The sequence below is a fragment of the Macaca nemestrina genome, chromosome 3 (assembly GCF_043159975.1).
Source record: "Macaca nemestrina isolate mMacNem1 chromosome 3, mMacNem.hap1, whole genome shotgun sequence".
Lineage (NCBI taxonomy): Eukaryota > Metazoa > Chordata > Mammalia > Primates > Cercopithecidae > Macaca > Macaca nemestrina.
This window is the reverse complement of record NC_092127.1, coordinates 42,200,484-42,226,600: the sequence shown is the minus strand read 5'-3', so window position 1 is coordinate 42,226,600 and position 26,117 is coordinate 42,200,484. Positions and strand designations below refer to the sequence as shown.

The 26,117-nt window shown below is 38.2% G+C and overlaps 1 protein-coding gene and 1 pseudogene across 1 annotated transcript in view; both read left to right on the top strand.

Annotated features, from left to right (window-relative positions):
• Positions 1 to 26,117, top strand: part of LOC105463442 (endothelin receptor type A) — a 62,297-nt gene that overhangs the window by 12,264 nt on the left and 23,916 nt on the right. The window lies entirely within an intron of this gene.
• Positions 1,728 to 26,116, top strand: LOC139362117 (general transcription factor IIF subunit 2 pseudogene; annotated as a pseudogene).

Below are 26,117 nucleotides of genomic sequence, written 5' to 3'. Positions count from 1 at the left end.
TCTCTGAAGTTGAGTTTGAGACTGGAGTGGTTAAATAAAGGCTGTTCTAAGAAATTCCATCAAAATAAATTTGATATACTGCCAGAAATTCTACAACTGCCTTCTGGATCTACCACATTCTCTTGGGAGTTAGAACTACTGCTTTCTATAGCTACAATTTTATTTTTAACTAGGTCTAGTTTTTGTTGGAAAAACTGTCCTAAGATTAAAAGTTAATAGTTGAAATTAAATTTAATAATAAAACTGAATGTGTCATTCAGTGTTAATTTTTGGTAGCCTTATGTTTAAATTTGAACATCAAATATTATACAAAACTCTGCTCTGAAGCATCTATTTAAATTTGGTATGTTTTTGCAGAAGAGCAACCTGGAAAATAAAATAAAATAAATAAATTTGGAAGGTTTGAAGCCCTCAGTGTTCTTGGGTTCTGGAACCTAAAATCAACTGTGCCCTCAGAAAGACTTAATATTATTTTTGGTTGTGCACATTTAGAGGTCGCTTCTCAGAACTTAAACACCTCTAGGAGTTTCATTGACATTCTAACTTTTAAAACAACTTCCTTGGAGACTAGTACCAAGAAAGGAAGCAAGTCAAATCTTGCATCTCATCCTTGCCCTAAACATGAGACTCCTGTTATTTTAGATCAGATTTATACTAGAAGGCAATAAAGATGGCAAGTCATTCACCACTTGTTTACTCAGTAATATAAGGTCTTTATTCTCTAACTGCTCTTCATTTATTCAATAAAGACATTGGGTAAATAGCAGCAAACAAAACAGACAGACATCCTTGCCCTTGTGGATTCTGGTAGAAGAGCAAGACAAAAAGGGAAATAAATAAGTAAATACATAGTATGTAAGATAAGTACTAAGTAGATAAGTACAATGGGGAAAGGGAGTGGAAAGAAGACAGATATTGAGTGGGTGACCTCAATACAAGGTGACAGTTGAGTAAAAGAAAGGATGAAGGAGCAAACAATGCCGCTATTTAAGGTAAGAGCATTCCGGTTAGAGGAAACAGCAGGTGCAAAGGCCCTGTGGCAGGAATGTGCCTGGAGGGTTAAAGGAAGAGCAAGGAGGCCATGGTGGTTGAGTGAGAGAGAGAGAGTCATGGCAAATGAGATCACAAGGATATGAGGGTAGAGCAAGAGTAGGGGAGAGGTGGAGCACATAGGGCCTGATAGTATGGTGACTGTATCATCTATTGTCCAAACAGGACAATTTTGAGAGTGAAGGGAGACACTATTATGTCAGGACAATAGGCATAAACCTATTGTCCTGGGTAAACAAGGAAAACCTATACACCTTTAAAAGTCTTTGGCTTTTTCTCTGAATGAGATAGGAAGTTTTGAAAAGTTATGTCCAGATGAGTGACATGAACATGTTACATTTTAACAGGAACATTCTGGCCAGGCACGGTGGCTCATGCCTGTAATCCCAACACCTAGGGAGGCAGAGGTGGGAGGCCAGCTTGAGCCCAGGAGTTGGCTACTATGTTGAAAAGTATTTCCTAAATCAATGAAGGGAAAACATACAATCTTAAAATATGTTGTATATACTAATATATAACATGAGAATATTACCTAAAGTGTAGTGTTTACTCTATGCCAAGCTAAGTCGTATGAGCCTCCCAACAAATCTATGACATGCTACTGTTGCTTGAATGTGAATATGAAAAAAACGAGGCCCAGAGTGTTAAGTAACTTTCTCAAAGTCACACAGCTAGAAATGGCAGGTCCAGGATTTGGATCCAGCCTGACCCCAGAGGCTGTGCTGTTAGCCAGCCTGCCATACTGTTCTTCCACACACCTCGTAAGACAAACCTTATAATTACCAAAATGTCATCCCTAACACAAATAGATTTTCAAAGACTGTTCAAAGAAGAAAATCATTCCCTTTTATCTCTCCACTAAATCCAACAGCTTCATTAGTTCCTTCTTTAAGACAGAAGTAACACATTGTAAAGAAAATGTGTATAATAGATTGCACTCCAAAATAGCATCTATGTTGTAAGTCTTGCAGATGGCCTTGGGACATCTGGTGAACAGGATTTGTGTAGCCTATATTCATTGTCATGTCAGTGAGGTCAACTGACAGAAGGAGAGCCAGAAAATAAAAAATAAATAAACTGAGAGGAAAGATTGAGTTTCTGATGGACTAATTGCCTCGACACATCTGCTCAGAGAAATGCGTTTCGCCAAACGAATGGCTCATCTAGTTATCACTTGAAAGGCGAGGCAATTTGTCTGTGGACAGGATACAGAAGAATGAATGTCTATGGCTAGCCCATAGTTTCAGTTGGGTTAGAAACATCAGGCTTGACTGATAAAGTTAGAGGTTGCTTTTCTAGACCTTCCTCCTTTGGGGTTTACCAGATGCGCAGGAGTTAAAAGGAGGATGTGGAAGCATAACAGATGACATTTGTGGATATGTATAAACTGATCATTAAAAAGAAGCCAGCAATCCTCAATTTTTAAAGATTTGCATATAAAACTTACCTTTTGTGAAACCTTTCCATGAAATCTAATGCATAAAGAACTTCATTATTAATTCCTAATTTTAAAGGCAACAAATAAAGGAAACATTATTGAACATTTTTTCAATGTCCAAAATATTGTTTATCAAAATATGAAAGGTAACGGATACATATTTCTTTTTTTTTTTTTTTTTTTTTGAGACGGACTCTCGCTCTGTCGCCCGGGCTGGAGTGCAGTGGCCGGATCTCACAGCTCACTACAAGCTCCGCCTCCCAGGTTCACGCCATTCTCCTACCTCAGCCTCCCGAGTAGCTGGGACTACAGACGCCCGCCACCTCGCCCAGCTAGTTTTTTGTATTTTTTAGTAGAGACGGGGTTTCACCATGTTAGCCAGGATGGTCTCGATCTCCTGACCTCGTGATCCGCCCGTCTCGGCCTCCCAAAGTGCTGGGATTACAGGCTTGAGCCACCGCGCCCGGCCGGATACATATTTCTTAACAAAATATTGAATAACACATTACACCTCATCCCACATAAGGTTTATGTCACATAAAGTAATTTTGCAGAATGTCTGTACAAAAAAAAAAAACTCTAACCACTGTGAACTTTTAGTTTGAAAGAAGATTTAAATCTCAGTTTTCACCAGATAGAAATATCTAGAATACAGCAGAGTTTCTCTTTTAAAATGGTGTCATTGATGTCATAAGTATGGTATTTCTCTGCATATTTTCATTGTTTCCACAAATTTTACTTGCTTAAAGAAGCTAAATCTATGAAAATTAGGTTTATATCATTTAAGAATCTTAATACTTTTTAAACTTTTAAACATGTTATTGAAACGTAGCATACACATAGAATAATATGCCTAAGCATCGGCTCTGTTAATTTTCACAAAATGAACACATGTATAACCAGGATCAACAAACAGAGCATTACCAGCACCCTGAAGTCTCCTAGTCACTATCCTAACCCCTAAGCCACTCACTTTCCTGACTTCTAACAGCATGAATTTGCTTTCCTGTTTTTGTGTTTCCAGCATATGGAATCCTGTGATGTCTGTACGTATTGTTTTGTGTCTGACTTCTCTTACTCAACATTATGTTTGTGAGAGTCATCTATATTGTTGCATTCAGTTGTAGTTCAGTCATTCTCATTATTGTATAGCTCTTAACTGTGTGAATATCACACTTTATGAATTCTACTAAAGATGGGCATTATTAAGTAGTTTCTAGTTTTGAGCTATTTTTAATAGTGCAGCTGTGGACATTCTCTTATGCATCTTTTTGGTGCATATATATGTTGAATATCTATGTAAGTATATAGATATAAAAACCTATAGCTGTATATATAATGATATCGGTAATATTTATGTAGCAACATATATAGCTACATACTAAATATATCTAACTATATACTTCTCATATAATTTTTCTTGATCACAACCCTTTTATATTTTACAATTCAGTAATGTTGGAGAATTACACGAGGGTAAGGTACAGAATTAAGAGCTAGACAATAGAATTCTTCTTTTTTGTTTTGTTTTGTTTTGTTTTTTTAGAGATAGGTTCTTGCTTTGTTGCCCAGGCTGGTTTCAAACTCCTGGCTTCAAGTAATCCTCTCACCTCAGCCTCCCAAATTGCTGGGATTACAAGCATGAGCCACCATGCCTGGCCCAGAATTCTTTTCTAATTCTAAAAGCTTTAAGACCTGTGTGGCCTGTATATGAACTTGGTCCATGATAATTATTTGCCTTTCAAGAAAATCTATTATCTGCCTTCATAATGGATAATTCCCAGATCAACTCACACATTGACTAAGCACCTGTAGAAAACACACAGGAATCTAGGCTTCAAGTTGCTCACGTTCTATTTGAGGATACAAGCAAATAGTCAACAAAGTTAGACTGGATACCAGCAGAGTTTTTATACTCAAGTTTTATACTCAAGTATTCTCTCGGACTTTTTTTTTTTTTTTTTTTTTTGAGACAGAGTCTCGCTCTGTCGCCCAGGCTGGAGTGCAGTGGCGCTATCTCGCCTCACTGCAAGCTCCGCCTCCCGGGTTCACACCATTCTCCTGCCTCAGCCTCCCGAGTGGCTGGGACTACAGGCGCCCGCCACCATGCTCAGCTAATTTTTTGTGTTTTTAGTAGAGACAGGGTTTCATCGTGTTAGCTAGGATGGTCTCGATCTCCTGACCTCGTGATCCACCAGCCTTGGCCTCCCAAAGTGCTGGGATTACAGGCGTGAGCCACCACTCCCGGCCTCTCTTGGACTTTTTGAAACCAAAGAACAAAGTGTATGCAGTGACTTCAGAATCATCTCCAGCTCCTGTACTGTCATAAAGGAAGTCAAGCCAGAGGGAGTGGTATTCACTAAGGTGATATTCCAGAACCCAATTTCAAGCACTGCTGCTTTCTCCTGCTTGATTTGCTCACCCAGGGCCCGGCAAACTACAGCCAGTGAGCCAAATCTGGCCCACCGCCTGTTTTTGTAAATGAAGTTTTATTGCAACACAGCCATACCTATTGCTTATGTATTTTCTATGGCAGCTTTTGAGAGTAGTTTCAACAGACATAATATGGCCCAGAAAGCCTAAAATATTTACTATCTGGCCATTTATGGAAAAAGTTTGTCAACCCTGGTGGCATCTCACCAACTGCCCTGCCCCTGCCTTTCATCCCTGCCTCTTATCTGCCTCCACTTGGACCCACAGGCAGTCAAAGCTCAAGATCTGAACTTCAGAAATGTGAATAAGGCTTCATAACCTTTTCCTCTTTTCAATAGAGACAGGATTTCACTATGTTTCCCAGTCTGATCTTGAACTCCTAAACTCAAGGAATTCTCTTACCTCAACTTCCCAAAACACTGGGATTGCAGGCATGAGCCACTGCACCCAGACACTTCATAACCTTTGATATTTTTAAGTGCCTCATGCCTTAACCCCAAGAAGTAAATGGGCATAATCTCAAGAAATCAAAATATGTTTTATTTTTTAAAATGGTTTGTCACTGATCTTGAATAAATCACTTGACCTCTCACATCATTCTTTTTCTTTTTCTTCTTTTTTTGAGAAAGGGCCTCACTCTACCACCCAGGCTGGAGTTCAGCGGCATAACCACAGCTCCCTGCTGCCTCAAGCTCCTGAGCCCAAGCAATCCTCCCACCTAAGCCTCCCAAGTGGCTGGGACTACAGGCACGTGCCACCATGCCCAACTGATTTTTTGAATTTTTTGTAAAGATGGGGTCTCACTGTGTTGTCCAGGCTGATCTCAAATTTTTGGATTCAAGTGATCCTCCCACCTCAGCCTCACAAAGTGCTGACATTATAGGCGTGAGCCACCACGCCCGGCCTCAAGTCATTATTTTTATTTGAAAAAAATAAATAATGAAGGGACCATTTCATGGCATCCCACTAGGCATAATGACACAAAGTAGGCTTATTCCTAAGCTGACAGCCAACACCAGTTACAACAACCAAGGGCTATTGTCTCTTCGTTGTCTCAATTTATGTTAGTAAACATCAGAACTTTGGTCTCATGAGAGGTCTTGGCAACCACAATTCACGTGTTTTCTAATCAAAATTAAACACTTTCTAAACTCTTTGTCACACACTTAGAAATATTCAATACATTGTCCTTTGGGTAGTTAAAAGCAGCACTAAGCCAGATGGCTAGATTTTTGGGTAGCCATTTATGTTTCAGTTAAGTAAAAGAAAAAGGAAAAGGAGATGATGAAGATTTTTCATTTATTTTAGAGAAATTTCATATGAAAATAGAGTTACTCTCTAAAAGTCTTTTTTTTTTTTTTTTTGAGATGGACTCTGTCACCCAGGCTGGAGTGCGGTGATGCAATCTCGGCTCACTGCAACCTCTGCCTCCCGGGTTCAAGCGATTCTCCTGCCTCAGCCTCCGGAGTAGGCGGGATTACAGGTGCCCATCACCATGCCCAGCTAATTTTTGTATTTTTAGTAGAGACGGGGTTTCACCATGTTAGTCAGACTGGTCTCAAACTCCTGATCTCAGGTGGTCTGCCCACCTCAGCCTCCCAAAGTGCTGGGATTACAAGTGTGAGCCACCACGCCCAGCCTCTAAAAGTCTTAAAGATAAAGCTTTACATACTTGAAGTTACTTAGTCAGAAAATCACAACACTTTATATTTCTTTGGGTGGACCAATTGAATTACATGATCATAACTAAAAACATGAATTTTCTTACCTCTATGCTGTGAAAATCAGGGACTATTTCTTTAATAATGGACAGAAAGACCATGTCTTAGACAAAGGGGAAAGTAGGGGATAAGAAAAGAAATATCTCATGTTCCATTTTTTTATCACTAGGCGTATGTATGTATGCATACATGTTATTTTTGGTGACACAGATATTCTCTGTTTACATTAGATTTTTCCAAACTGTTGGCGGTCAGGCGTAATCCCAGCACATTGGGAGGCCAAGGCCAGAGGCTCATTTGAGCCCAGAAGTTCGAGACTAGCCAGAGTAACATGATGAAACCCCATTGCTACAAAAAAAAATACAAAAATTGGCTGAGTATAGTGGCATGTGCCTGCAGTCCCAGCTACTGGGAGGCTGAGGTGGGGGAATCACTTGAACCCAGGTCGAGGCTTCTGAACCATGATTGGTCCCACTGCGCTCCAGCTTGGAAGGAAAAAAAAAATGTTGGGAGGAAAGGACACGGGAGCTACAGGGGCTGGAGGAAAAAAAGCAGAGTTGGGTAGTGGAGACCCATCCTTAGGACTCAACCACGTCATTCTGCCAGCACCCAGGTGACATTTCATATATTTGAGGAAGAAAGGGAGGAAGCATGTACTCTCAAAATGTGAGGAGTCAACATCCGTAATTCCAACTATGTGAAAGCAGCTTGAAGAACCAGAGCATTGACCTATTCGTGATTTTTGCAGAGGCACTCATTCGGATTGGCCCTCCAAGCAGGCTGGTGTAAGAGCCTCTCAGTATCTACACCAAAGCCCATCTGTCTTGTGGTTTTGAAATTCTTTACTTGTTTGCAGTAGCTCCAATGAACCCTCATGAAGCGATAAACATTTAGTTTATTTGTGGAAATGGCCCAGAAGAAAAAAGCTGGTATTAGAACTGAAGATGTCTAATGAAGTATATTTTTCTTAGCCAGAAATTTTGGATAAATGAATGAGTGGAGAAAAGTAAGTGCCTTAGGTAGGGCTCAATATTTGTCCTTCAATTACTTTTTAGGTTATGATCCTTTGTACACACCATATTCTGTTCAGACTACCTCTTCTCTGCTAAAAATATGCCTGTGCAGGGGCAGTTCCCACACTAGTAGCAGGTACGCTCTCACACATTTATGCCTTTGTATAAATTAGAGAAAATCCTAATTTTTCATGTTTTAAATAGGGAATATATTCGAATAGATCAAAAATCAAGAAAATAGAAAAAGGTACACATTGAGAAGTCTTCCTCTTAGACCAGTCCTGATCACCAAATTTTCCCACTCCCACCCTCTATAGCGAATCACCTTTAAAAGATTCTTCTGTATCTTTCTAGTGTTTCTTCATGCAGATATAAGAAAATCCAAATATATATTTATATTCTTTCCCCTGTTTATTATACAATGTTCTGTACATTGCTTTTTTCAACTGACAGTATATCCTGGAGATCTCTGAATATCAATATATGAAAAGCTGCCTCATTTTTTAAATAGTTTCATAGTATCCCATTGTGGGAGAGTGCCATAGGTTATATAATCAATTGTTCCAATCTTTTAGTCTACAATTGCAGACTATGGTACAATTGTAACCATGTGCATGTCATGTTTATATCTGTGGGTACAGCTATATGACAAATTCCCACACATAGGATTCCTGTGCCATAGGTCAAGTATCTGTATTACTTTGATATAAATTGCCAAATTATGCCCCATAATAATTGTGCTGTCTTGCACTCCCATTAGCAATGTAGGAGTCCCTATTTCCCCATTGCCTAACCATATTCTTAGTTTATTTATCTTTCCTTTGGATTATCTTAAATAGAAAATGTCAGCGAGGAAGTCTTTTTTTGCTCCTATACACTAAGATTGCTTATAAAAAATGGTGAAAAAATAGGAAACTAATTTTGGAAAATGTATTGGGTCACTGAATCAAATGCCCAATGATAATTTTATGTGTCATTTACTTTTGCAAAAGTATACATTTTTACCCATAATGAAGAGGATACTAATTCAAGAAAGTATCATAGAAAATTAGATATTTTTTCTACTCTGAAGCAGTCACTGATTGTCAGTGGATTCTATACACTAAATTATTTCAGAATTCATATACTTGAAAATTGTCAAATATATAAACTCTAATTATTAGAGTATTGATATTTAGAAAAAGGATCTGTAAAGTGTTTGTGTCCATTTTTCCCAGTCATTTACATATCAAAAAAGTACTCATCATGGAACCAAATTATTTTCATCTCCAACTTGAACAGCTTTTTGATATTTCAGGTTGAAACCAAGATAAGCCTGTGCATTGAGTCTGAAGAATTGTACTTTTTCCAAATATAACAGTTTTGAAAACTAATTTTTGAATTGTAGTAACTAAGTTCCATCCAGTTTCGACTCCCATTTTTTGACACAGATCAGAATGAAAAACCCAGAAGCCAATATCCAAGCTTTACCGCAGAAGTTTCCACTGTTCAGGCAGTAGTTGAGGACTGAGACAGACGTTCTGAATGACAACTTTACCATGACAACTGAGCGTTAATGTCATCTGATAACATGTCGGTAGCTTTTTTGGAAATAATCTAGGATGATAGAATGCGAGGTATCTCTTCAAAAATAAGTATTTAGCCTAATTGCTGAAATACTTTATATTTTAAGGACTGGTATGACTGCTTTTTTTCATTTATCTAGTTTATAACTTCATGTAGTGTGAATTCAGCCTGAAATTGACATTTAAATTTTGTACCTAAATTCATAGGTTTAGTGTTTTGAAGAAAACAATGACTTTCCAGTAAATAAAATAATCTTTTTACATTTTCTTTTGTTCAGCCTTGAGTTTGTTTTGAGAGCTTTAGTTTTCATAACAAAGAGAAATGTAATTTTAAAATTTGGGAGAATTGTAAAACACCATTATATTTTTTCAGATGTGTTTTAAAATTTATTTTGTACAATATGTTTATAGATATGAGGCTTCATTTTGTTGAATTCATCCTACACACACACTTCTTTTTAGCTGAAATTAATAGAAAGCCAATTCTAAATTAATGTAGGTAATACATAATTTAATCAACTGGATGAATACCTTGGTTGCAAGTCTTGTTCTGACCGGGCTAAGTGACAAGAATCTCAATCTACTGACCTTCCAGCATCTAGGCGGAGCTCCCAGGACAAGCAGGCAACAGGAAGCAGGAAATAGCAGGAAAAGGTCCTTTAGTTCCCATGTGTAGAACGTCTCTGCATTCATGGAAGCAAATGCTCAGCTGCCTCTGTATTGAACCATACTGATGCCTGCCACCATATTGTTCATTGTAGATACAAATCATTATGTTAAAAGTTACAGTAGGTTAGAAATTGCAACCACCTCTTTCAAAAGAGTGATTACCACAATTTTGAAAGGAAGAGAAATACAGATTGTAACTTTTTGCTATACCAGCAAAGAAAATTAAATATTTAAAATATTATGAAGATGCTTTTGACTAGCTATGTGTGACCTTCAGAGTTTCATTTTCAAAACAAAGTATTAATCTATATCAGTGTTTCTCTAAATTTTTGTTCTCAACACCCTTTTATACTCTTAAAAATCATTGAGGACACCAAATTTTTCTTCATGTATGTTATATTGATTGATATTTATGATGTTACAAGTTAAAACTAGTCATTTTATTAAAAATATTTATTAATTTTCATGAACCCCATTAAATGTTAACATAAATGATATATTTTTGTGAAAAAAGTTATATTTTCCAAAACAAAAAAATTATTTAGTGAGAAAAATGGCATTGTTTTACATTTTTACAAATCTCTTTATTTAATGTCTGGTTTAATAGAAGACAGCTAAAACTCATATCAGCTTCTGCATTCAATCTGTTGTACTATGTTGTTTTGGTTGAAGCATATTTAAAAACTCTAGCCTCACAAAAAAATGTAGTTTAAAAAAGGATGAGAATGTTAATCGTCTTTTCAGATAATTGCAAATATTCTTTGATACTATATCAAAACTCTCCCATTGGCAGTTTTGTAAAGATTAGTTACAATGTGGAATCTGAAACCATGTTAATGAACTTTTCAGACATCTTACATTAAAATATGTTGTCTCTCTTGTACTTTGCATAGATGTTTTACATATGCACGGTTTTGTAACATCAGACATTGGCCATTAGGAATTACTAGTTTACCAATTACAAGAATCTTCTCAATGTTACCTTATTTAATTATATAATATCAAAAAACTACATTCATTAATATCACCACCAGTCTTTTGTCACATGGAATATTAAAAAGACATGTACCTAAGCTCAAGATATATTCAAAATTTATAATTTCTCTGCTGCTTCAACAGGGATATCTTAAGGGAAACTCATGAAGCATGATCCATAAAAGAAAAAAAAAATGTTGGGCCTTATTAAAATTAAAAACTTTTACTCTGCAAAGGACCCTGTTAAAAGGATGAAAAGACAACAGCCGGGTGCAGTGGTTCACGCCTGTAATCCCAGCACTTTGGGAGTCCAAGGCAGGCAGATCACTTTCAGCTCAGGAGTTAAGGACCAGCCTGGGCAAGATGGCAAAACTCCATCTCTACAAAAAAATATATATATACACAAAAATTAGCCAGGCATGGTGACATGCACCTGTGGTCCCAGCTACTCTGCAGGCTGAGGCTGTAGAATCACTTAAACCTGGGAGGCAGAGGTTGCAGTGAGCCAAGATTGCACCACTGCATACCAGCCTGGGCAACAAAGTGAGACCCTATCTCAAAAAAAAAAAAAAAAAAGGATTCGTATCTAGAATATATAGAGAATTCTCAAAACTCAATGGTAAAAAAAAATCAATAATCCAAATAGAAAATGGACAAAAGACAGAGACAGAAATTTTACTGAAGGGTATATGCAGATGACAGATAGGCACATGGAAAGGTGTTCAATATCATTAGCCACTAGGGAAATGCAAGTCAAACCACAGTGAAATGTCACTAAACCCTATCTGAATGGCTAAAATGTTTAAACAAAAAAAAAGAGAGAGAGAGACAACACCTAATTCTGTCAAGGATGAAGAGAAACTGCTGGTAGAAACGGAATGTAGAACCACTCTAAAAGAGAGTTTGGCTGTTTCTTTTTCTTTCTTTTTTCTTTTGAGACTGAGTTTCACTCTTGTTGCCCAGGCTGGAGTGCAATGGCACGATCTAAGCTACTGCAACCTCCGCCTCCCAGGTTCAAGCGAGTCTCTCCTGCCTCAGCCTCCTGAGTAACTAGGATTGCAGGTATGCACCAGCAGACGGGGTTTCACCATGTTGGTTAGGCTGGTCTCGAACCCCTGACCTCAGGCGATCCACCCACCTCGGCCTCCGATAGTGTTGTGATTACAGGCGTGAGCCACCCTGCCTGGCCAACAGTTTCTTATAAAACTAAATATGCAATTTCCGTAAGGCCTAGCAGTTGCACTCTTGAGCATGTATCCCAGAGAAGTGAAAATTATGTTCATGCAAAAACCTGTACATTGCTCTTTCCCGGGGTCCCAGTATCCTGGCAGCTTCCTGAATATTTGGCACAGCAATGAGCTAAAGCCCCTGAAAGAGGTGAACTTGGGAAACTGTGGATTGCCAAGACTCAAGGAAGGACTGAGGTGTCATTTACTTTGAATGAAGATCTTGCAAATATTCATGACATTGGCGGAAAAGCAGCTTCAGTCAGTGCTCATAAAGAACATCCATTTGTCTTGCAAAGTGTTGGAGGACATATATGAACAGTATTTACTGAGAGCTCATCAGATAAGCTGTCTTTGGAAGGAATAGTGGTGAAAAGAGCTGAATGCCAACAGACTGCCAGTGAAAAGTACATGATTAAAAAGATTGCAAATAGAAGAATCTTCCAAATCTGTAAGGCTATCACAACAACTGGACAAAGTTGTAACAGCCAGTTTCGAACCTGTTGCTAATCATCAGTACGATACTGAATATGAAAGGAAAGAGAAAGCAGATGGAAAACAAGCTCCAGCTAATAAACAACATGTTTCAGATATACTATTTTCAGCCTTTAGAAACAACAATATTATCATCTTAAGGACTTAGTGGATGTCACAAAACAACCTGTGGTATACCTGAGGGAACTCTTAAAAGAAATTGGTGTTCAGGATGTAAAAGAGATCCACAAAAACACATGGGAGCTGAAGCCAGAGTACAGACATCATCAAGGAGAAGAAATGAGTGATTAAGACGGCTCCTGGCCAGCATGTTGAAGACGGCTCCTGGCCAGCATGTTGGTGAAACAACAGCGACGCTAAGCAAAACGCGTTGATACTGGAAGGCTTGAACACTGTACGTTAATAGGGGCTAAGTGGCAATACTTTCCTTTCTCTTGGTAAATTTTCTAAACCTGTAACTATTGTAAAGTGTCTTCAGTGTTTTTTGAGGAGAAAGGACAAATTTATTTATAGACTTAACTTGTATTAAACCAGGTTATTCACAATGGGAATAAGGGTTGGAGGATGAAGAGGATTTCTCTTAAATATTAGCTTTCAGCATGTAAAATTAGGAAACGGTTTTTAAATGAGGACTCTCTGCCCTTGCTGTATCTCTGAGGGGCTGAGGTAGTACAGAATCAGAGAGAATAGTATAGCAAGAAAAAAACAGTCAACTACAGAAACTCTTAAAAGGAATAAAAAGCCAAAGTTCCTTATTTTGAGGAAAAAAATTCTAAAAACTCTGTACATTAACACTCACAGTAGTTTCACCTGTAATAGCCAAACCCCGGAGACCACTCAGATGTTCTTCAATATGAGTGGTCAAACCAACCATGGTACATCCATACCAGAGACTACTACTCAGCAATGAAAGGAAAGAAGTCATTGATACACACAACCATCTGGGTGAATCTCCAGAGAACCGTGCTGAGTGAAAAAAACCAATCTCAAAAGATTGCATACTATTATTACTCCATTTATATAACATTCTTGAAATGATAGAGTTGTAGAGATGGATAACAGATTAATGGTTGCTAGGGGTTAGGAATGGGAAGGGGAGAGAAGGGAAATATGGGTAGAAGAGGACATCAAAAGGGATCCTTGTGGTGATAAACCTGTTCTGTATCTTGACTGGTGATAAATACACAAACCTACACATGTTACTCAATTGCACAGAGCTAAACGCACACAAATTAGTATATGTGAAACTGGGGAAATAAAATAATATTGGTAGATTATATCAACATCAAAAAAATTGTGCCATTTCATATTCCCACCAGCTTTATATGAGGATTTTAATTTCTTCACATCCTCACCCCAACACTTATTATTGTCAGTCTTTCTCATTACAGTCATTTTAATAGTGTATAGTGGTATGCCATGGTGGTTTTAACTAGCATTTCCCTAGTGGCTAAGGATGTTGAGCATTTTCTATGTCTTTACCTACTTATATATCTATTTGGCAAAATGTTTATTTAAATCCTTTGCACATTTTTAATTAAGTTATTTGTATTTATTTTATTTTAGTTGTAGTTCTTTATAGATTCTAGACAGAAGTCCTTCATCAGGTGTATGATTTGCAAATATGTTTCCCATTTAGTGGATTTGTTTTTGTTTTCTTCATGTCTTTGGAAGAGCAAAAATTATTTATTTTATTTATTTATTTATTTATTTGAGACGGAGTCTCACTCTGTCACCCAGGCTGAAGTGCAGTGGGGCGATCTCCACTCACTGCAACCTCCGCCTCCTGGGTTCAAGCGATTCTTGTGCCTCATCCTCCAGAGTAGCTGGGATTACAGGCATGCACCACCATGCCCGGCTAATTTTTGTATTTTTAGTAGAGACAGGGTTTCACCATGTTGGCCAGGCTGGTCTCGAACTCCTGACCTCAGGCAATCCACCCACCTCGGCCTCCCAAAGCACTGGGATTACAGGCGGGAGCCACCACACCCAGCCTGAAGAGCAAAAATTCTTATTTTGATCAAATCCGGTTTATCAAATTTTTCATCTATGGATCATGCCCTAGTGTCCTATCTGTGAAATCTTTGCCTAACCCAAGATCACAGAGAATTTCTCCTCTGTTTTCTTCTAACAGTTTTAGAGGCTTAGCTCTTACATTCACGTCTGCAATCTTTTCTGGTTAAATTTTTGTGTATGATATGAGGCAGGCATCTAAGTTGATTTTTTCTGCATATGGATACTCAGCTTTTCAACACTATTTTTTGAAGACTGTTCTCATTGAATTGCCTTGGACCTTTATTAAAACTCAATTGGCAATAAATATAAGGTCTTGTATCTGGATTTTCTTTCTCCTCCAGGACCTGTGTTCTATTGTTTTGCCAATACCATCCTGTCTTAATTACTGGAGCTTTATATTAAGTTTTTTTTTTTAATTTAAAGAACTGTTTTTTATACTTTATAAAGGATTATAAATAGTAAGTTTTTAAATAAGTACTGTAAGTTATCCTACTCTGCTTTTTGTCAAAATTGTTTTGGCTGTTCTAGATCCCTTATATTTTTATGTAAATTTTAAGATGAATTTTTTAGTTTCCTTGGATTTAGATAGGAATTGCATTGACCCTTTAGGTGAATGTGGGGAGAATTGGCATCTTAATAATCTTAATTCTTCTTTTGTTAAATATATTCTCAACTATTTTATTCTTTTTTGGTACAGTTTTGAATGCAATTGTTTTTTTAATTTTTTTAGATTTTTCATGGCTAGTATGCAGAAATGCAGTTGTTTTCTGCATATTGATCTTGTATCCTATGACTTTGTTCAAGTTCTCTTTATTTTGCACCATCAGCTTTCTTCCTGCGAATGTGTGATGGTGAAGAGTACAACGACCTTTAGGTAGTTTAGTACCACTGTCATGATTCATGTGAAGGCACCAGCAGTTTACCCACCATTGCTTTTGCACTAACAGTGCAAATGTCAACCAGTGAAAAAAGGCAATAATCTCTGAGTGTTATCTTGATTTTGCAGACCTCACGGAAGGTTCCCAGGGTTCCCCAGTGGTCTTCAGACAACACTGAGAGAACCAGGGATCTAGATCAGAGGTCCCCAACCCCCAAGGCTACGGACTAGTACCAGTTCATGGCCTGTTAGGAACCGGCCACACAGCAGGAGGTGAATGGCAGGCAAGCAAGTGAAGCTTCTTCTGTATTTACAGCTGCTCCCCATTACTCGCATTACCTCCTGAGCTTTGCCTCCTGTCAGATCAGCAGCAGCATCAGATTCTCATAGAAGTACGAACCCTATTGTGCACTGCACACCCAAGGGATCTAGATTGTGCATTCCTTATGAGAATCTAATGCCTAATGATCTGTCACTGTCTCCCATTAACCCTAGATGGGACCATCTAGTTGCAGGAAAACAAGCTGAGGGCTCCCACTGATTTTACATTATGGTGAGGTGTATAATTATTTTATTATATATTCCAATGTAATCATAATAGAAATAAAGTGCACAATAAATGTAATATGCTTGAATCATCCCAAAACCATCCTGCCCCCCTCACCCCCCGCGAGGTCCGTGTAAAAATTGTCTTTCACAAAACGGGTCCCTGGCACCAAAAAGGTTGGGGACTGCTGATCTAGATGGTCTCCAAGCTCCCATCCAAGTGTAAAATGCTATAATTTTTAAAACCTAAGATGAACAGTGTTGACCAGATTTGTCTTTACAAAATTTACTTAAATGGCTGCTTTTCTTGGCAGTCAATATTTCTTAGGCAATTGCTGCATGTGGAACAATGTATCTAGTCCTTTGAGAGAGATGGAAAGGAAATAGAACACTGGTCCTAGTCTCAAGAAAATGGCAAAAGAAGGCTCTCTAGGTGTGCAGGTGTCTAGGAAAGGAACCCAGGGTCACTGTAGGCTGATTGTATTAGACCTCAAATTTGTGTATTTTTTGTTCTACTAAAACAAAATGCTTATAGTGGAGATACAATATATATCAAAGCTCAAGGCTAGAAGTAAAACTAGGTAAAAATCTATCATTCTAGACTAGTACAACCTAATGTTAACTCATTTCCAAAGGTAAAAATCTATCATTCTAGACTAGTACAACCTAATGTTAACTCATTTCCAAATGACCATAAGATGTAAAGTAACATCAAACTAATTTTTACAACTTTTTCAAAAAGCTTTACATTATTGTTTATAACAGACCCCTGGTTGGAAGTTTAAAATCACCACTTAACTGATATTTTTTCTACATTTTATATGTAATTCAAATTGTGTATACAACATGATGCTTACAGCTCACTAGGCAAATTTACTATAGATTTTGACTTTTCATTTGAGAGTAATGAAATATTGTTCATATATTCAAGGTAAATAGTCTCAAGGCTTCAATCTGGGATTCCCCAAGTTCTGAAATCCTTAATCTTTTTAGTTAGAAAAAAAAAGGGACTAAAACACTCTTTCATGGGAAGAATGAAAAGAAATTGAGAAAGTAAAATTAATCATATACAGTACATGGAAGGGTACAGATTAATTTAGGGATAAATGGAGTTAATAACAGTTTCAGATAAACTAGTTACAGACTAGAGTTCTGACATGAAAATAATCATACAATTTCAGAGCTGGCAGAGAATTCAGAGTATCTAGTTCTAGCCTAACATTTCTTCTTTGGCAGAGGAGGGAGCTAAATCTTCAAGATTTTTGACAGAGCTAGACTAGAAACCAGCATTTCTAACTTCTCCTTCAGTATGTTCCATCCTTCCATCTCTGCATTCAATAGAACTTTTGTGGTTTTAATACTCTCGACACCACAAATTGCATTTCCCTAGAAGACAGCCTGGCTTCTAAAACTTCAGTGAGTGAATTATTAAAATGTATGCCATTCTTATCTGGGGTTTCATAATATGATTAGTAACCCAGCCATCCTGACTTTGCCTTTCTATTTTGCTTTATGCCTCAACTATGAGTAATTGTGAAGTTTTATTTTCTAATGAATTTCTGTTATTAAATATTAAAATCACCTCAACTATATTTACTAATAAGTCAGTGAGAGCATCAACTTTATTCTACTTTATTCTTTTTTTCCCAAAACACACATATGGTATTACTTTGCTCATGCTGCATACCATATCTTTGTTGGCTCATTGTTTCCATCTACACTCGGTATAATTGTGACCACATGACAAACTTTACAATAAAGAACTCAAGTTTCTTTAGAACTTATAGATTAGATCATTAGATCAGCTGCATGCTTTGAAATATGCCATTTGTTTTTTCCTTTTTCCTATTCATCATCACCTACATCACTGATAGGATTTTGAGATCACTACCTAAATCTATATGTGGGGATCTCTGCTATTCCATTTTATCTTGTGTTGTTCTGCTTTGGTTTTGCCTGCCTGTTTATTTTAAATAGGCACTAGCATGTCTGACCATAGAGACTGATGATTAAAATCAACTATAAAACGTTTCCATTCGGTTTTGGGACTTATTGTCTGTCCAGGTCCGAGCACCCCATTTCTATGGTGGGAGCTCTGACCCAGACACAAATAAGGCCCAAAACTGTGCTTGTACGTTGTTATGACAAAACGTAGGGCTCCACTCACAACACATGGGAAATCTTTTCTCCATTCCAGGAAAGCCAGGGTTCTTTCTTTCTAGCATGAGTCTTCTCTGCATTATGAATTAAACCTTAAAGTATTGACACATACAATCAGCACAAACCTTGCAGTTTCAATATTGAGGCTATCTAATTTTTCTTCCTTAAAGTCCTATTTTTCTCTATGCAATGATCCTTTGGTTGTATGCTTACAAAATAAGTAGAAGCTTCAAGTCCCTCACATTTGAATTGGTGCTCTTACAGCAAAGAGAGTTGTTAAAAAGAGATGTTCCTCTTGACTCCCAGCCTTCAGGTGACTGAGACTCTCAGGGGTGATAAGCCTATATCTTGGGTGAACAATCTGTCCTCAAAGGAAAAAATCTTCATGGCTCTGGAACTCTGGCTTTAAAAAGTTCTTTTTTCTCCTTGTTTCCTCTCATCTACCTTGTTGTTATTAACATCTATGTATTTCAGATTCTAAAAAGTGAAGACCTCAGCAGAGACTGAAACACTGAATATTCAATAGTGAAAGATGTGGTTAGCCAGTATCAACAATTCCATCTCTTTCCATCTAAATGCGGTTTAGCAAGAAGCAGTTCCTCAGAATCCATCTCCTACGGAAACTAATGTTTATGATTTGCTCTAGATCAGGCCCTGCTCTAGGTGCTTTTCATGTATGAACCCATTTAATACATCAGCCATATGCATGGGCACTCTCTTTATCTGCAGTTTTCTGTGAGGAACAGTTAACATGTCTAAGTCACGCCAGGGGACAAAGCCGCCGAGCCTGTTCTCTTTACTGTTAAGTCATACCATCCTCTTCTGTGGAGTGCCCAGGGAAGATTGCTTAGAGCTTCTTGAGAAGTCATTATTTCTGCTTATCTTCTAGGAATGAGTTCCTAGAGAGTGGGGTCTTTTGTTCTTGTGTGGCCTGCCACCACCCTGCACCTGCTGACCTGGACCATGGGTGACCATAACCATGAACCATCAATAGTTTTTGCTCACCCTTCCATATTCTGACTTCTGCTAAGCCCTTCCTCTGGACTCTCTCTTCTCTGGCCCACAGTAATCCTCTGCAGTAGCTACCAGAATGATCTTCATTTTATAGAAGATAAAACTAACAGGCACAGAGGTTAACAAACACGTCAATGTCACAAGATCAAGAAGACAGCAGAGCTTGGGGTCAGTCTGCCCCAAGGAGTCCAGCTTCAGGGCCCATGCTCTGAGCTACTATGCCAAGCCAGCTGTCTTGATTAAAAGGAGAGCTTTTCCATCCCCCCAGCTCATGGAGGGCTCCCAAGGCCAGAGTCAAAACCATTTATGGAATTTCTGTTCTACTCTGCATTTGTCATACATCCTGAATTCTTGGACTGGTCAGGAGGCAAGAAGAGCCTGTTCAAAGAAAAAGTGTATGGATAGGGGATAGGGAGACGCCATAGCTTTTATGACATTTGTATGAACGTTCTTTCTCAATCCTGAAGCAATTAATGCATAACAGAAGAACAAAATCTATTCTTGGTCACACGCAGTGACTTATTTTGTAGTATCTGATTTGAGATCTGCAGTGGTCAGAGAGCATGTTCTTATAAATGGCCTGTCCTGGGCATCACAAGCTTTATAATCATCTCAGTCTGTGCTGTTGGAAGATGTTTTTATTTGCTACTGAGTCAACTATGTACCAACTTTTACATCCCAGTCCCTCCCCAAGGAAGAAAGAAAAATCTCAGAACCTCAGTTTTTAAAGCCTGATAACTGGTCAGTCATGTCCAATTCTAAGTGACCCTATAATAATTCATATTGAAGGGAAAAGAAGATTTTCTTTGCTTTGAGGTTTGCAGCTATTACAGACCATACTTGTAAATCCCTCATTTCTGTCTAGGACGGGCAGGAGATGAAGGAGAGGAAAAAAATCCCTTGGCCTCACAGGATGGGATGAGAGGAAAATTAGCACAAAGTTTTTCTTTGTACCATTTGTACCATTTTAAGATGCCATGACAATAACAAAAATAACATACAAGTAATAGGATTAAGTAGCAGGAGATATTAACATCTGGAATGGATAAAGAAGCATAAGTTCATTATATTTTCATGGTTGTGTATAACTGGTCCATTTCAGTTTGTGATTACAAATTGTAGCAATTCAAAATAACATTTGTGTGGTGTACGTTCAGTTTGCAGGATTCTTTTATATACATTACCCCATTTGAGCCCCCCAAATGAGCATCATAGCCTTGTAACAGGTATGAGGTTTGTAAATTTAACAAATACACAAACACAGACTTAAAACAGGGAACTGGCTTACCCAAGATCACAGTTAGCAACAGGTCAATCTTGTACTTGAACCTATGTCTTATAGGTTCACAACCCATCTTGAATATAGGGGAGAACGGCCTTATTTTGTAGTGCTAAGCTGGTGAGGCCTGGGGCAGTAGAACATCTGTTATTGTACTGTGACTTTATGTGCTGATGTCTTTAGGGACTGATGTCTTTGGGTGAGAGTGTAAGGGGATGCAGGCTACATGGCCCCAAACATTACGGATTTTTATTTTTTTATTTTTTTATATATATATTTTTTTTTTTTGAGATGGAATTTCACTCTTGTTGCCCAGGCTGGAGTACAATGGCATGATCTCAGCTCACTGCAACTTTTGCCTCCCAGGTTCAAGTGATTCTCCTGCCTCAGCCTCCTGAGTAGCTGGGATTACAGGTGCATGCCACCACACCTGGCTAATTTTTGTATTTTTAGTAGAGACAGGGTTTCACCACGTTGGCCAGGCTGGTCTCGAACTCCTGGCCTCAAGTGATTGATCTACCTCGGCCTCCCAAGGTGCTGGGATTACAGGTGTGAGCCCCCACACCTAGTCCAAGATTTTTTATTTCTTATGACTATATTTTATACCTTTTTCTGCTCCTCCTGTTCCATCTGACTGTCAGCTGTCATTTTTGCTGACCATGGTGCCTCTAGAGCAGTGATCCTCAAAGTATGGTTGGTGAAGCAGCAGCATCAGCATCACCTGAGAACTTGCTAGAAATGCAAATTCTCAGGCCCTGCCCCAGACCTACTGAATCAGAAACTCTGGGGATGAGGCCCAGCCATCTGTGTTTCAATCAGCCCTCCAGGTGATTCTGCAGCTGCTAAGTCTTGGGAGCTGCTGCTGCACAGCAACGATTCCCAACCTTGGCTGTCCTTGGGAATCCCCCGAAGAGCCTCAAAGACTACTAATGCTTATGTCCCAACTCCAAAGATTCTAATTTCATTGGTCTAGGACACAGTTTTTTAACTTCAGCACCAGTGGTATTTTGGGCGGGGTGATTATTTGTTGGGGAGGGCGGGTCTGTCCTGTACATTGCAAAATGTTTAGCAGCATCCCAAGCCTCTACCCCTAGATGCCAGTAGCACACCCACCCCCAGCTGTAATAACTAAAAATATCTAAGACATTGCCAAGTGTCCCCTGTGGTGGTGGGGGGAAGGAGGATGGCAAAATTGCCCCCTGGTTGATAAGCACTGGCCTAGGGTGATGGCCAAGGCACTGGGATATGTAAGAGCTCCCAAAATCATTCTAATATACAGGCAACACTGAGAACTATGCCTCTGGAGAGTCTCTATTAATGAACAGCTCTGGATGTGCAATGGGCTAGAGCACAATAAGACTTAAACTTCACACCACTGGTGTAAAGTGAGAATCAATCCCCCTGTGGTGAAGACTCAGGCAATTTGCTGAGGACTAAAGCACATGAGCTTTAGGGCATAAATTTCACAACTATTTGGCTCCTTACTTTCTGGTTGTCAGGTATGTTCCAGAAAACTAATGTAAACAAGTATGTTCCCCATACTTAAGAGGTCCCAGCCAAGTGAGATCTTGCATTGCACTAAATATAGTGGTGAATGTACATCCTGCATTTGGCTCTATCCATTCTACAAACAGGGTGCATCTTCAGTGTATCATACGGTACAAGTTCTTACCTAAACCTGTTTTTGACAGGTTAAAAAGTGCAGCCTGTCAATTTTATGATGTTGATTTTGATACGGTCCAAATCAACCACACAAATGCAAAATTTCTATATTAATCTATGCCGTTTAGAAGCGCTTTCATTTTCAGGTGGGGATCAGGGGCTTTAACTATATTTCAACTACAGAAAACTCCCCTGAGTTAGAACAAAGGCATGCAAAATCCTGGCTCAGCAGATTGCCTTCTGTGTCTCCATGATTCTTTCTGTGTCTCCATGATTCTTTCTGTGATATGCTTGAGAAGAGGAGAACATGATGTACATTTAGACCACAGGATGTGCCTCACCTCCAACGGCCTGCCCTGCAGCTCTTAGGAAGGTGGGCAGACTCATCACAGCCCAGAGTGAGATGTCTCCAAGCAGAGAGTGAATGGCAGCCTCTCTTCAGCCTAGACTCTTAAATAGCACAGCATTCTCCCACTTCCTCAAACAACTCCATGGCAGGTTTCTTTAAACATAGAGTGTTTATGTTTAAACTACTCACTACTTTGAGACACTGATAAACAACTTTCAAATAGAAAATAAATTTCAAGGTGAATGTGTTTTCAGGTTAAAATTAGTACTGTCTCATTTCAAACTATGAAAATACGATCTGATTTAAAGAGTTGGAGTCATCGATTCATCCAACACCTACTTGTGCTAGGTACTGTGTAATGTCCTTGGAAATTATAAATATGAGGGTGGCAAATAATAAATATTAGGGTACATAGACTCTTTTGTAGCAAAAATAAGCTATGACTGATCTGAGGTGCCTGATTAACCCTTTGAACCAATACTACTCGTCAGGCTGTCAGACTCTTTTGCTTTTTTTTTTTTTAATTGAATTGACAGTAGCTTAACATTAATGAAATCAGTGAGTTCTTTACCATGGTCTAGGATGTATTTTCTTAAACAGTTACGTATTTATTCCTCTCCTAGTCTATTTCATTAGCATGCTTTTAAAAATCAAAACTTTTTGATTAAGCAATAGAGTTGCTCTCCAGAAAATTACTCCAGGAAAAAAAGATCATAATACATTACTAAAACATATTATTTCCATATGTTTCCACTTGTTTTCTTTTTGTAAAAAAAAAGAAAAAGAAAAAAAAAAGCATATGTTTCTATGTACGTAGGATGTTTTCTCAAAGAAAACACACTTAGCAATTAACAGTGGTTGCCTTTGGGCAGGGAGTTTGGGGGCCTTGATTGGAAGGGAGACTTAACTTTTCATTATATAAGCTTTTATACAGCTTAATTTTTGCCATCTTATGTATTATATTTTTAAGTGCTAGTAAATAACAGGATGCATTCCCAGTAGTCCTTCAGAAGCTCCAAGTGTTTCTGCTAAATATGAGAAAATCAGTGAGCCCCACTGTTTGCCTCCATGAGGACTCCTGATTCTGCTCCAGCAAAGCAAGCTGGAAGGAGACTTTGAATGTAAGACTGCTCCAACAATGGTTCCGTGGAAGAGATTAACAAGCAGGTTCTACTTGAGGTTAGATAGTTAATGAGGGCCTCTTTGAGGAAGCCACATGGAACCAGAGAGGAAAAGGAAAAGAGGGGGACGTTGCCTATAGGCAGGGACCTAATTTCCTCCTAGCAGCATTGGACACTTACTACCCATACATCCTTTCAAAATGAAGGAGATACAAGTTAGGGAAGTCTACACAGTGATTTCACCTAATAATTTTCTCCAAGGATTTCTTTCCTTCCCCTTTATCTATAATTCCCAGGAAGAAACAGTGCTCACTCCTAGGAAAAGGAAAAAGAACACCACCACCACCAACACCCGTTTGTCTCAAAGAAAGACAATTCCATGACCTTCTTGCTTCCCACCGATTCCATGATGTCTTTCCTCTCTGTCCTTCTTTATGCCTAACCCTAACCTAATCCTAGTTAAAAGTTTAAGGAAGCATGTAAAAGGAAAAGATATCATTGAGATTGGAAGAATCTGAGAGAATCCATGTTCAGTTGTGGTTTTTCTGGATCATTTTCTTAGCACTTGCCACTGAGACCTTCACAGGATTTCAAAGTCTCCCTTATTAAGCAAGAACATCTTTTTCTTTTCTCTCATTGTTAGATGTGTGAATTGGGAAATCCATACATGTGGATTATCAGGGTCCTCTTAATCTCCGGAAATGAACAAACAATTCAACTGTTCCAGAGCATATCCCATCACCGTGCCTACACTGTTTTAATTACATAGCTGTGGTCTTTGAAGAATTATAATTCTAGGCCAGAATTCTAAATTCTTACTCTATAAAAAGTAGTTTTCAGGTTTTCTTGTTTTTATAGGGTGATTCATCCCAGAAATAGTGTTTTACGTCTTTACTTGCACCAAGCATTAATAACCAGCAGTCAGCAATGGCATAATTATTTGTCAGCTTCATGAAAACCATAAGAAATGAAGGCAGTGTTTGTGCAAAGAGTTTTGTGGTTGTCCTTGGACAAAAGTTTATGAGGAAATTTTGAGAAGACACCAATCGAGACTGTTTATAGTGAGATGAAGAAGAAACCAGAAGCACAATTGGATTGAAGAAAAAGGTTCTTTTCAAAAACTATTTAGAAGAAAGGGAAGTAAGCTTGAAAACTAAAGAGAGAAAACTTCTGTAATGAAGTTGTATAGGGTCTTAGCCAAAAATCACAGAATGAGAGACTTCCCTGTGTAACCAAGTTCTCATTCTTTATCTACGGGGTACTGGTTTCCTAATCTCTTTCAATAGACTGGTGTTGTGGATCACACTGACCATGAAATTAAACCTCACATCATCTTTTGGAAATAGTAGAAAAGAAATTCAAAGCCTAGCTTAGAGTTACTATGGCAAAAAGAACTTTTCAAAAAAAGAGAAAAGGGAGTGTTTGTCAGGTTAGTAGAATACTGTTTCCTAGTGAGTTAAGTTTAAATTGAGTCACTAAGCAAAAAATTAGAAAGGAAATCAATACCATTTTCACACTTGAAAAGGCATCATATATTCAGCAGGAACTTCCTTCCCCCTTTTAGGTAGCTGAGCTATTATTTAAGCCCATGCTCTTAGTACAATACCTAATTAGACAAATACAGAGTACTGGTAGCTATTGTTATGTGTCTGCTACCCAGCACAGCCACCAGAGGGTGTCCACTCTTGCCTTGCAAACAAGATTGGAAATTGTCAACATGAAAGAACAGATTTTTCTGCAAATGATACCAACAGAGCAAGGTAATCACATTTTTCTGTATAGTATGGGGAAGTTTGAGCCTGAATACAGAAAAACCACTTACATCAAATCTACTGAAGCAGTCAGCCCCTTAAGCACAGAGGAAAAGGTAAGTGGCTTTAGGTGTTAGCTACCTGCCAAAATTAGTAGCTTCTACACCACTTTGTTTTTTTCCAGTATTCTCCCTAACCTTTCATAGTTTTGGCTGCTTGTCAGGAGATAATATAATCTGCCAATTTCAGTAGTTGAAATTATTTGCTTTACCCATGGTTTAGTAAGCACAGATAAAAAATCACTGTCTGCTTCTCAGCTGAGCTGTCTCCCAAAATCCCAAACTTTTGCTACTGTTTGAAAAGTAGGCAGCATGACTAGTTGATGTAAGATCAAAGGCACATCTCTTGTGTTATTAAATTGTGTTATATAACTGTAATATATTTAATAAATAAGTATGTATTATAGTATTAATACAGTATATTAAGTATGTATTATATATTAAATATATATCACAATAGATTCGTATGTTACTATATATTAATAATTATAATATATTATATTCTCTATATCTTTCCAGACTAAAAATTGCTGAGGCTTTAAAATATGAAAGAAAAAAATAACAATAGTAATACTCTTTTGCTACAGTGCTAACTGAAAAGCACCGTGAATAAAATTTAGAAGCTGGGACGCATAACTAGAAATGTAAGTGCCCACATGCTCCGTGCCGGCTCTACCACTTCTTACCACTGTGTCTCC